At 43.0% G+C, this 14,060-nt stretch overlaps 1 protein-coding gene across 2 annotated transcripts in view; it reads left to right on the top strand.

Moving 5' to 3' along the window:
• The window catches only part of LOC126100987 (eukaryotic translation initiation factor 4H), a 92,690-nt gene extending 79,197 nt beyond the window's left edge, over window positions 1–13,493 (top strand). For both annotated transcript variants that reach the window (XM_049911653.1, XM_049911652.1), the window contains exon 7: window positions 12,843–13,493. The gene's annotated coding sequence lies outside the window, so the exon portion shown is untranslated. The remainder of the gene's footprint in view (window positions 1–12,842) is intronic.
• The last annotated feature ends 567 nt before the right edge of the window (window positions 13,494–14,060 follow it).

Raw genomic sequence — 14,060 nt, 5'->3', positions numbered from 1 at the left:
TTAGCATTGCAGCAGCGGAACGTCAGCTACAGGGCGCAATCCGCAAGGCGCAGTCTTGGGCTGTAGCGCGTGGTTTTCAGTTTTCGGCTGCCAAGACCCACGTTATGCATTTCTGCCGGCGCCGAACGGTCCATCCTGAGCCACGGCTTTATCTTGGCGGCGAACTTCTTGCTGTGGTGGCGACCCACAGGTTTTTGGGTGTACTTTTTGATGCCCGGTTGACTTGGCTGCCTCATATTCGGCAGCTTAAACAGGCGTGTTGGCGGCATCTAAATACTCTGAGATGCTTGAGCCACACCAGCTGGGGTGCTGATCGATCCACCTTGTTACGGCTCTACCAGGCGTTAATCCAGTCCCGTCTGGATTATGGGAGCCTGGCTTATGGCTCCGCTTCCCCATCTGCGTTGCGGGTGTTGTTGTTGTGGTCTTCAGTCCTGAGACTGGTTTGATGCAGCTCTCCATGCTACTCTATCCTGTGCAAGCTTCTTCATCTCCCAGTATCTACTGCAACCTACATCCTTCTGAATCTGCTTAGTGTATTCATCTCTTGGTCTCCCTCTATGATTTTTACCCTCCACACTGCCCTCCAATGCTAAATTTGTGATCCCTTGATGCCTCAAAACATGCCCTACCAACCGATCCCTTCTTCTGGTCAAGTTGTGTCACAAACTTCTCTTCTCCCCAATTCTATTCAATACCTCCTCATTAGTTACGTGATCTACCCACTTTATCTTCAGCATTCTTCTGTAGCACCACATTTCGAAAGCTTCTATTCTCTTCTTGTCCAAACTAGTTATCGTCCATGTTTCACTTCCATACATAGCTACACTCCATACAAATACTTTCAGAAATGACTTCCTGACACTTAAATCTATACTCTATGTTAACAAATTCCTCTTCTTGAGAAACGCTTTCCTTGCCATTGCCAGTCTACATTTTATATCCTCTCTACTTCGACCATCATCGGTTATTTTACTCCCTAAATAGCAAAACTCCTTTACTACTTTAAGTGTCTCATTTCCTAATCTAATTCCCTCAGCGTCACCCGACTTAATTTGACTACATTCCATTATCCTCGTTTTGCTTTTGTTGATGTTCATCTTATATCCCCATTTCAAGACACTGTCCATTCCATTCAAATGCTCTTCCAAGTCCTTTGCGTTGCGGGTACTGGACCCAATACTACACAGCGGGATACGCCTTGCCACTGGTGCCTTCCGCACCAGCCCTGTGGACAGCTTACTCGTGGAGGCAGGTGTCCCTCCCCTGCGGTTAAGGCGCTAACGTTTGCTGGCCGCTTATGCTGCCCATGTTTTTAGCTTGCCCAGGCATCCAAATTACCGTGTCCTGTTCCCGCAATCGGTCATCCATCTGCCAGAACGTCGGCCTCGGTCAGGTTGTACGATCGCGGTCCGCGTCAAAGAGCTTCTCTCCGGGCTTAGGGTTTTGACTGTTCCACCTCCTTTCCAGGCCACTTTGCGTACACCCCCATGGTGTGTTCCTCGCCCTTGCCTTCGGCTCGACTTGGCACAGGGCCCGAAGGACTCAGTCCCTCCAGAGGCCTTCCGCCGCCGCTTTTATTCCATCCTGGCCCCGTATCAGGGCTCTGGCATTGTTTACACTGACGATTCGATGGTTGCTGGTCGTGTTGGGTATGCGCTAACTCTAGGGGACCATTCTGAACAACGTTCCTTGCAGGATGGCTGCAGCGTTTACACTGCTGAGCTGCTCGCCATCTTTCGTGCCATAGAGTATATCCGCTCCTGCTCAGGTGAGTCCTTCGTTATCTGTAGCGATTCCCTGAGCGGTTTACGACCTCTCGACCAGTGCTTCCCTCGTTCTCGTCTGGTGATGGCTATCCAGGAGTCCCTGCATACTCTTGACTGCTGCGGCCACTCTGTGGTCTTTGTGTGGACCCCCGGTCATGTCGGTATCCCGGGGAATGAACGTGTTGACCACCTGACCAAACAGGCCACCAGTGAACCCACTCTCGACATTGGCCTTCCGGAGACTGATTTGAGGGTGGTCTTACGCCACAAAGTTATCTCGCTCTGGGACGCTGAATGGCGCGGTCTGACCACCCGTAACAAACTCCGTGCCGTCAAGGAGACGATGACTGTATGGCACTCTTCCTTGCGCATCTCTCGCAAGGAGGCTGTCGTCCTATACCGACTGCGCATTGGGTACACACGGATGACCCACGGCCACTTATTGCGCCGTGAGGACCCACCTCTATGTTGCTGCGGCTCCCTTTTATCTGTGGTCCACATTTTCTTGGGCTGTCCGCTTTTAGCTGTGCTCAGGCAGACATTCACACTGCCTGGCACGCTCCCTGCCATTTTAACTGATGACCCTGCTATGGCTGGCTTAGTTTTACATTTTATTCGGGCAGGGGGTTTTTTCTGTTTTATTTTATTGTTTTGTGTTGATTCTGGCCTTTGGCCTACGGTTTTAAACTTAGTTTTTAATGTGTTTTCGGTGGTTGGCTTTTCCTTTTTTTGTTCCTATGGTAGGCCAACCACCATCACACTCTGTGTGCTTTTATTTCGTTTTGTCTGATCTCTGTCGGCATCTTTCTTGTCCCGTGTCGTCTGACGTCTTTCCTGCATTTTGTTTTTATTCTCTTTGGGTGGTTTTAATTTTTTGGAAAAAGGGACCGATGACCGTTGCAGTCTGGTCCCTTTAATCCCACAAACCAACCAACCAACCAACCAACCTTTAGTTTCTACATCACATTTTCTGCATGCTTTGTACCTACTATTCAGAAGTTGACTGTCATTCTTTCTAAGTTCAATAATTTTGTGTTTACTGTAATTGCCTTTAAAATTTACATTAAGCTTATCATATATTTGTTTCACAGTCTGTTTTTCCTGTCTATTCCATTACCTCATAGTATTCTATGGCTTTCACTCTGCATGTTACTTGGAGATCTCTCTTTTATCTCATTCAATAGTTTAAAATTTGTTAATTCAATACTAGAAATAAATTAAGGCTATCAAGAAGATAACATTGCTGCCAGTGCAGATAATACATCAAATGTGAATATAAAACCTTGCATTAATTTCATTAAAATCCTAATTTAACATTTCTGTAGTTCATTGATTATGTGGCTCACATTTGATAATTTTCTATTAGTAATTTCCATCACAGATATTATTTTATTTTTAAAGTATACTGTGCTTTGTAACCAAGGGTGCAAAGGTGCACTTTTATATTGGAGTCGTATGAAATATTAACAACATTTAATATTATAAAGTTTTACGTCACTAAAAATTCTGTAGAGGTATTGGAGCACAAATTATAATGTTTATTCCCCAATTGTGCCTGTCTGCAGATTAAAGGTGTCTTCGTTAAGATGAGTAGCAATATAGCTTTTCCTTACATTGTTTATATAATTTGTGTCACTGATAGCAGTCAAATTAGAAACATTTTTATATGTCTTTTTTTTTTTACTGTATGGAAATACACAGTTCAACACTCTCCTGGGTGTTGCTTTTCTTTGTATAGCCATCTATGATAAACTTTGTGTAAGGAAGGATTGTAGCATTTTCGTATCTCCTTGAACATACAGTACTATTTTCTCACTGATCAAATGTCAACAAGAAACTATAATTGCCTTAATTATCCTGAGATATTTAGCAACTGGTTAGATATTAAGGCAATTAACATCTATTGTTCTGTCTCAGTTGCACATTTTTAATTAGATTACATGTTTTGATCACTCTGGATCAACTTCAGATATAAGTAATTGTCAGCAACCCATCTTGTCTACTCAGAACCACATATCAGAGTACTGTTTGTTGTGAGATTGTACTCCTATAAGTAGTTCTGAGGAGACAACACGGGTTACTGATGCAACTACTTAGATCTGAAGATGATCCAGAATGATCAAAACATGTAATCTAATTTTAAAATGCGCAACTGAGATGGAACAATAGATGTGAATTATTTTAATTGTCAAGAAAGTAACACCATACTGCTGTTCATATTTGCAGCCCCATAATTACAAAAAGTTTCAAGGCAATACAAAAATAGGTTTCCAAACAAAATTCCATTCAGTGTATGGAATGGAGTGGTTAGTGACATAAACTCTTAAAACATATTCTGAGCAATGCTATGCTGTATGTGGACGCAACACAATGAAATTCTGAAATATTATATCATGGGACCTCCTCAGAATTGAAATAGCATGTTTCCCAAACAGTAAATTGTTCTTGGCAGTCCCAATCTGCAACCAAAATTATCACTGCAATGAACACTCTAATATATCTGTTTGTGAAGCTGACTTAAAAGCAAGTTTTATCACTTTCAAGTGAATACCCATGATAAACTGAAAACACATAGTGTGCACTGTTATGCAAAGAAACTTAAAAAAGAATTCTGCAAATGACTTCGTTTAACACTATAATCTGTTTAAGTCAAAGATCATGGTCCAACACCAGTTGTACGAATGTCATGAATACAGAAAACTTTTAGCTGAAAAGGATTTTCAAACTTGTAGTAAAAAATACAAACAATACACAGTTTGCATTAGACAAATTCACAATTGCAAATAATGATCACCATCAGCTGTAGAATGGAATGATGACAATGAAAATTTGTGCCGGACCGGGACTCGAACCCGGTTTCCCCACTTATCGCGAGTGGTCGCCTTACCATTTGGTTGTCCGTGCACGACCCATGGCCACACCCAAACTTCCATATGTCGTCAGCTATGCATCTACAATCTGTACTCACACACCCATTATGTGTATTCCCCTACAGATCAGTCGCATGCCCAGTATCTGCCAATAAATATTTATATGCCAATACTGGCCATTTGACTTTTAAGCACTGTGTCTGATCTGTATGGGAATACACATAATGGATGTGCAAGTACAGATCATAGACGCATGGTGATGACATATGGATGTTTGGGTCTGGCCGTGAGTTGTGCACGTATAGCCAAATGGTAAGGCGACTGCTCACGATAAGCGGGAAATCCGGGTTCGAATCCCAGTCCGGCACAAATTTTCATTGTTGTCATTCCAGTTTACGGTTGATGGTAGTCATTATTCACAATTGCGAATTTGTCTGATGTGTTTCATAACAGCTGTGGTTGCCGCAGTGCATCATCATCAGAATAACACAGGCACTGCAATATCATAGGCACTGCAATATCATATACACAGTTTGGGTTAACAGCAACTTCAAAAAAGAACACAGTGTCAGAAATTTAATATTTATAAATGATTATGTTTAGGCATGTAGGGTTAGGTGCATGTGGTGCCAATTAGAGACAGCCTTGCAAGGGAAGCACAAAATAAAACAGCAAAGAATCGTTAACAACCATTTGTGTAAGTATTCACCTGTAAATACTGTAGACGTAATTCGAAACATTTGGTATTCGTAACTAATGTTACCTTTTTAACATGATTATCTATGTAGGCTGTTCTACTATTTGCTTCAACTGAGGTGCACTGCTCATAATTGCTGCCTTATTGTCAATGATTTTTTCCTTCATGAGTTGTAACGTAGTTAAAGATTAGAAATATGCAAAATAAGGGAACACATAACAGAAAACATCATTCACAGTAGCTTTCAAGTGGTAGATCTTTTTCCAACAATTGTACACACATAGACACGCAAACACACATTCCCATGGCCATGGCAAGACTAATTATTGATACTTGAATACTGAAAGCAGTTGCCTGAGCTGATGGAGGTTGGAAGAGGTAGGGAAGGATGCAAGGAGAGGGCAGCGAGAAAGAGGCAGGGAAAAGGCAGTGCATGATCCAGACAGAGGAGTGGTATGGACAAAAGAAAGAAGGGAAAAGGCAAAATGATATAGTGGGAGCAGGATAGCAGAGATGTTTCGGCCAGGGGGGCTGCAAGAGCATAGGACATGTTAGAGAGAGAATTCCCATCTGCATTGTACAGAGTAACTTGTGCCGGAAAGGAGTATCCAGATGCCGTGCTTAGTGAAGCAGCTGTTGAAGTCATTTGTGTTGTGGAGTGCAGCATGTTTGGCAACTGGATGGTGAAGTTAGCAGTTTGCCACAGTTTGGCAGTGGCCATTCATCTGAGTAGGCAGTTGGTTACTTGTCATGCCCATATAGAATTCTACACAGTAATTGCAGCATAGCTGATATATAATAGTGCTGCTCTCACATGTGGCACTGATTTCACGCGTGGCCCTGCCTTTTATTGGATAAGAAATGCCTGTGACTGGACTGTGGTAAGTGTTAGTGAATGGGTGCATGGGACAGGTCTTGCAACTGAGGCAGCAATAAGGGAACAATCCATGGGGTGCAAGTTTGAGATAGGATTGGAGTAGGTACGGACAAGGATATTCTGTAGGTTGGGTGGGTCGTTGAATACTACTTGGGGAATGTAGACAAGAGTTTGGATAGGATATTCCTCATGTCAGGGTATGATGCGAGTTAGTTAAAGCACTCGTGGAGAATGCGGCTGAGCTTTTCAAGGCCAGGTTGATACTAGGTGATCAGAGGAGTGTGAGTGCTGGCCAGTGGCTTGTTAACAGTTTCACTGGTGTCGGAGAAGCGGTTGACACAGGAGGCTTGTTTATAGGTGAGATGGAAACAATGTCTGTCTGTAAAGGCTTTGGTAAAGTTACCACTGTATTTCAACAACTCCTGCTTTCCACTGCAGATGTGGCATTCACAGATGGCTGGGCTGTAAAGAAGACACTTTTTGACATGGAATGTGTGACAGCTGTCAGAGTGTACTGTCGGTGGTTGATGCACACAATATGGACAGACATATCTATGGATCCACCTGAGAGGTGGAAATCGACATCTAGGAAGGTGGCTCAATGAGTTGTGAAGGACCAAGTGAAGTGGATTAGGGAATAAGTGTTGAGGTTACGGAAGAAAGAGCAAAGGTTGTCGTTGCCATGACACGAGAAGAAGAAAACTTCGTCAATGAATATACAGACAGGAGATTTTAGGTATTGACTGGATAGGAAGAAGTCCTCCAGATGGCCCAGAAATGAGTTGGAGTAGGATGTTACCACGCAGTACCATAGATTTGTTGGTGGATTTAGCTGTCAAAAGTGAAATAATTGTGGATCAGGTTGGGGTTGGCTAGGAGGATTAAGAAAGAATGGGGATTTGGTATCAGGAGGATGTTGGGAAAGGTAGTGTTCCATAGCTGAGAGGCCATGGACACAGGGGATGTTGGTGTATAAGGGTGTCACATCCACAGTGACCAATGAGGATTCTTGTGGTAGAGGGACAGGAATTGTGGAGAAGCAATGAAGGAAGTGAGCAGTGTCTTGAATGTAGGATGGGAGGTTATGGACGATGGTGTGGAGGTGTTGCTCAATAAAGGTAGAGGTTGTACTGGTTGGAGCATTGTATACAGTCATAGTGGGATGACCAGTAGGAAGAGTTTTGTGGAGTTTGGGGAGTAGGTTAAAGGTAGGAATGCATGGGGTTGCTGGTGTGGGGAGAGAGATAGATTCAGGTGTCAGGTTTTGAGATTGAACTAAGGCCTTGAAAAGCTGCTTGAGGTCATGTTGCACTTCTGTGATGATGGGATCATGGTCATAAGGTTTATATGCGAAGGTGTCAGAAAGTTGCCAGAGGCTCTGCCACATAGTCACCATGATTCATGACCACTGTGGTGGAACCTTTGTCTGCAGGAAAAATGAGAAGGTCTGGATTGTTGTTCAGTTTACAGATAGCAATGTGTTCCACAGGAGTGATGTTGGATTCACCAGGGAGGGATTTGGGAAAGGAAGGTGAGGCCAGGTTTGAAGTGAGTAATTCATGAAAGATCATAAGGGGTGACTGCATGGAAGGGAAGAAGGGTCATAATCAGACGGACGTCTTCCTTACATTACTGTCATCTGGGGACTCCGAATGTGCAGTGGAAAACAGGAGGTGTCAAAATGTATTGATACCAATACCAGAGTCTTTACTGGCAGACGATATCCTATCCAGCTCATCCATAATTAAATCTCCCATTCTGTCTGTTCCTCTGGCTCCAGTAAACTTGTTAACCAGCCACCATCAAATATTCCTCTGATCACCCAGTATTACTGTGATTTTCAAAAGCTCAACTGTATCTTCCACCAGGAGTTTGATAACCTCGTGTCGTGCCCTGACATGAGGGATATCATAGTCAAAATATTGCTCACATCCTCTATAGTGTTCAGACGCCGACCCAACCTGCAGAATATCCTTTTCCATCCCTACTCCAATCCTGCACCCCATAAGTCATTCCCTTGTAGCTGGCCCAGGTGCAATACCTGTTCCATACATTCATCCACTACCTCCTGCCACAGTCCAGCCACAGGTGTTTCGTACTCAATAAAAGGTAGGGCCATGTGTAAAAGCAGACCTGTTATGTCTCAGCTATGCTGCAATTACTGAGCAGCATTCTATGTGGGCATGGCAAGTAACCAACTGTCTATTCACATAAATGGTCACTGCCAAATTGTAGCAAACTGCAAACTTCACCATTCAGCTGCTGAGCATGCTGCCTCACTAAGCTCAGCATTTGGATACTCCCTTCCAGCATCAGTTTCTCTGTACTATGCATATGGAAATCGTTTATCCAACACATGCTATACTCTCACAATCCTCTTGGCATGAACATCTCTGCTAACTTGTTCCCACTGCCTCACCTTGCCTTTCCCTTCTCTGTTCTGTTAATACCACTATGTCTCTATCCATATCATGCACTGTCTTCTCCCACCGCTGTTCCTCTTCCCCTCCCTCATGTGGGCATTCTCTCTCTCTCTCTCTCTCTCTCTCTCTCTCTCTCTATATATATATATATATATATATATATATATATATATATATATATATATATATATATATATATAACAAAAGCGCTGGCAGGTCGATAGACACACAAACAAACACAAACATACACACAAAACTCTAGCTTTCGCAACCAACGGTTGCCTCGTCAGGAAAGAGGGAAGGAGAAGGAAAGACAAAAGGATTGGGTTTTAAGGGAGAGGGTAAGGAGTCATTCCAATCCCGGGAGCGGAAAGACTTACCTTAGGGGGAAAAAAGGACAGGTTTACACTCGCGCACACACACACATATCCATCCACACATACACAGACACAAGCAGACATTTGTAAAGGCAAAGAGTTTGGGCAGAGATGTCAGTCGGGACGGAAGTACAGAGGCAAAGATGATGTTGAAAGACAGGTGAGGTATGAGCGGCGGCAGATTGAAATTAGCGGAGATTGAGGCCTGGCGGATAGCGAGAAGAGAGGATATGCTGAAGGGCAAGTTCCCATCTCCGGAGTTCTGACAGGTTGGTGTTAGTGGGAAGTATCCAGATAACCCGGACGGTGTAACACTGTGCCAAGATGTGCTGGCCGTGCACCAAGGCATGTTTAGCCACAGGGTGATCCTCATTACCAACAAACACTGTCTGCCTGTGTCCATTCATGCGAATGGACAGTTTGTTGCTGGTCATTCCCACATAGAACGCTTCACAGTGTAGGCAGGTCAGTTGGTAAATCACGTGGGTGCTTTCACACGTGGCTCTGCCTTTGATCGTGTACACCTTCCGGGTTACAGGACTGGAATAGGTGGTGGTGGGGGGGTGCATGGGACAGGTTTTACACCGGGGGCGGTTACAGGGGTAGGAGCCAGAGGGTAGGGATGGTGGTTTGGGGATTTCATAGGGATGAACTAAGAGGTTACGAAGGTTAGGTGGACGGCAGAAAGACACTCTTGGTGGAGTGGGGAGGATTTCATGAAGAATGGATCTCATTTCAGGGCAGGATTTGAGGAAGTCGTATCCCTGCTGGAGAGCCACATTCAGAATCTGATCCAGTCCCGGAAAGTATCCTGTCACAAGTGGGGCACTTTTGGGGTTCTTCTGTGGAAGGTTCCGGGTTTGAGGAGATGAGGAAGTGGCTCTGGTTATTTGCTTCTGTACCAGGTCGGGAGGGTAGTTACGGGATGCAAAAGCTGTTCTCAGGTTGTTGGTGTAATGGTTCAAGGATTCCGGACTGGAGCAGATTCGTTTGCCACGAAGACCTAGGCAAACGAATCTGCTCCAGTCCGGAATCCTTGAACCATTACACCAACAACCTGAGAACAGCTTTTGCATCCCGTAACTACCCTCCCGACCTGGTACAGAAGCAAATAACCAGAGCCACTTCCTCATCTCCTCAAACCCGGAACCTTCCACAGAAGAACCCCAAAAGTGCCCCACTTGTGACAGGATACTTTCCGGGACTGGATCAGATTCTGAATGTGGCTCTCCAGCAGGGATACGACTTCCTCAAATCCTGCCCTGAAATGAGATCCATTCTTCATGAAATCCTCCCCACTCCACCAAGAGTGTCTTTCCGCCGTCCACCTAACCTTCGTAACCTCTTAGTTCATCCCTATGAAATCCCCAAACCACCATCCCTACCCTCTGGCTCCTACCCCTGTAACCGCCCCCGGTGTAAAACCTGTCCCATGCACCCCCCCACCACCACCTATTCCAGTCCTGTAACCCGGAAGGTGTACACGATCAAAGGCAGAGCCACGTGTGAAAGCACCCACGTGATTTACCAACTGACCTGCCTACACTGTGAAGCGTTCTATGTGGGAATGACCAGCAACAAACTGTCCATTCGCATGAATGGACACAGGCAGACAGTGTTTGTTGGTAATGAGGATCACCCTGTGGCTAAACATGCCTTGGTGCACGGCCAGCACATCTTGGCACAGTGTTACACCGTCCGGGTTATCTGGATACTTCCCACTAACACCAACCTGTCAGAACTCCGGAGATGGGAACTTGCCCTTCAGCATATCCTCTCTTCTCGCTATCCGCCAGGCCTCAATCTCCGCTAATTTCAATCTGCCGCTGCTCATACCTCACCTGTCTTTCAACATCATCTTTGCCTCTGTACTTCCGTCCCGACTGACATCTCTGCCCAAACTCTTTGCCTTTACAAATGTCTGCTTGTGTCTGTGTATGTGTGGATGGATATGTGTGTGTGTGCGAGTGTAAACCTGTCCTTTTTTCCCCCTAAGGTAAGTCTTTCCGCTCCCGGGATTGGAATGACTCCTTACCCTCTCCCTTAAAACCCAATCCTTTTGTCTTTCCTTCTCCTTCCCTCTTTCCTGACGAGGCAACCGTTGGTTGCGAAAGCTAGAGTTTTGTGTGTATGTTTGTGTTTGTTTGTGTGTCTATCGACCTGCCAGCGCTTTTGTTGGGTAAGTCTCATCATCTTTCTTTTTAAATATATTTTTCCCACGTGGAATGTTTCCCTCTAATATATATATATATATATATATATATATATATATATATATATATATATATATATATATATATATATATATATATATATATATATATATATGAGGGTTATTTGGAAAGTAAGGAATGATCGGTCACAAAATGGAAACCATAGTGGAAATCCGATGATGTTTTGCACAGGTGTTGTGGGCAGTGTCTCTAGTGTGCCCGTCGATCGTATTACATCGTCCTTTTTAGTTCTGAGCACTCAGAGAGCACATGAAGACACCTAGAACAATAGTGTCTCCCACCAAGTACAAGGGCCTTGTGAGAAATTTTGCCTGAAGCTGTACTGCCAACATTACATAACTGTTGTGCATTTTCCTCTTCAAGAAAATTCTCAGCTGCATTCTGCAGGGGCAATGAAGTTCCTCCTGCATTGTTTTCAGTTGGGAATGTTTGATTACCCACAATACAGCCCGTAATTGTCTCCCTCTGAGTTTTCATCCCTGCTCACATGAACTGCTGGCGATGAAGACAGTATTTTGGCATAGACAACGAGCTGTAGGCCAGCACAGAGAACTGGCAGAAAGCACTGGCAGCGGCCTTCTATAACAAGGATGTTGGAAAGTTGGTACAACACTACGGAAACATCGAAGTTGGATCAGCGACTATGGAGATAAGTAGCTGGAAGTTGCAGCCAACTGTTGCAAATAAAACTGTTTTGATTTTCACTGTGGTTTCCATTTCGTGACCTATCATTCCTTACTTTCTGAATAGCCCTCGTATCTATCTATCTCTTCAACTTCTCTCCCTTCTCTCTCTCCCCTCCCTTTCTCATTCTTCATCTTCACTTTTCTTGCTTTCCCCCTCTCCTTTTTACCACTCCCATTTCTCTCCCTCTTTCTACATCTCCTGTTGTATGCTCTGTACTTTTTTGTCTTGTCATGCACATGGGAAGTCATATGTCCCAGTACCTGTCTCTTATCCCACTGCCCTCTCCTTGCGTCCTGCTATACCCCCTCCTCACCTCCATCAGCTCAGGCAAGTGCTTTCAGTAATCGAGTGTCAATAATTAGCCTTATCATGGCCACAGGAGTATGCGTTTGCATGTCTTTGTTTGCAAATGTGTGAACTGTTGCCAGAAAAAGGTTGCTGCTGGGATGCTAGTATGAATGGTGTTTTCTCGGGTGAGTAATTGCCTCTCCCTTATTTTACATATTGCTCCATCTAAGAATTTTGATTATTGTTAAAGATTAGAAAGGTAGAGGCGAATACAGTGGACCATTCATGTTAGCTTTTTAGTTTCTGAATTGACCGTAGTTTTCTCAGTTCGTAAGTAATGCAGTTTGTTTGCAGCTCCTTTTTTCCTTTTTTCAGGTTCATATAGCCTCTATCTGTGGCATATGAACCCTTTTTTTATTATGTTAATGTCAGTATTTATAAGTTTTCTGTTATCTTTCCATTTTGTATTTCTTGTAGTAGTATGATGTTTTCTAAGGATTTCATTTGCAAGTAACTTATTGAAAATTATAAGTTTTGTATGTTACAGAAGCTGCTTGTTTTAATACATTGCTCATAAACAAAATATTTCTGACTTGGTATTTGTGCTATTTTTGTTTCAGTTTTGAATAAATTGAATGCTCCTTGCATCCAGCAAAAAGGACATTTTTTCCTCTGAAATACAAGGCGAGCCTCATTGATAATGAAAAAGTGAAGTACAAGGGCCTCTTTCAGAGATGCAAAGCATAAAAACAAAAAAAGATGCCAGTTTGCAACCCTGGACAATAGTGAAGAAATTTGTGAAAGATGTTAAATCATCAGTTAACCTGTTCATTGAGTACTATACATTGTTGCAGTTTATATTGCATTGCAGAAGAAAGTGCATGATCAGCTTTCACAGCAGTGAACTTACAGGATAGTTGTTAACATTGGGTGACATTTTAATTACTCGTGTTCTTCATGTTATTGTACCGCAACTGTTTGGTATGTTTTTGTAAGTGAAAATAATGTTTCTGGTAACAGCGAGAAGACTTTATGGAAATGTCCATGCTGACTGTGTAAAGAACTGTGCATAATTTTGTGTAAATAGTACAGTTTATTTTAAAAATGTAATATTCTTTTGAAAATATTTACGTGTTTGCACGTTGAGTGTGAATGTGAAACTAACTTAAGTCCAGGATTCAGAACATGAAATGGGTTACTTTTGCTTCAGTAGAATAGGGATGCATAATGGGTGTTTTACAATAAAAGAAAATTATATTTAAAATATTAAATTGCGTATTTGTTGTTATTTAGTAAGATAAATGATGATATATTAATATGTGTATGTTACTTGCAATTTCATTACATCGTTACATGATATTGTTAATAATTTCTATTACAGTATACATTGTGTTCTTTTTTAAGAACACTTTTCTGATAACAAACATTGAAATTTTCCTTCTGTCTCATCCTTGGAGCTTCTGTAGTGTCGCACATTGTCCCAGTCAACATTATAGCTAGAATCAACGTACTCTTCTTTGTGTTCTGTGGTTAACAAGACAATTTACAAGGTATATTGCTCCACAGATTTACTTATAAACATTTATTGGTGGACGTGGATTAATCATCAGCATTGCTGCACCGTTAAATCAGTCTAAATAAGGGTTGCCAGTGTCACTTTGACCCATGAGAGAGGGTTCAGTTTGTCAGTACTCCTCTACCATGAATAAATGTGCTGTACAAATCCAACTACTTTCAGAAGATATCAGCTCTGACCGTTAAATCTGAAAATGGACGCTACAGTCACTATACTGTCTCCAACTGGCTTCCAGCAACTCCTGCCTGTAATTTGCTCCATA

This window comes from Schistocerca cancellata, chromosome 9, assembly GCF_023864275.1.
Source record: "Schistocerca cancellata isolate TAMUIC-IGC-003103 chromosome 9, iqSchCanc2.1, whole genome shotgun sequence".
Classification (NCBI taxonomy): domain Eukaryota; kingdom Metazoa; phylum Arthropoda; class Insecta; order Orthoptera; family Acrididae; genus Schistocerca; species Schistocerca cancellata.
This window is presented reverse-complemented; position numbering and strand designations above follow the sequence as displayed.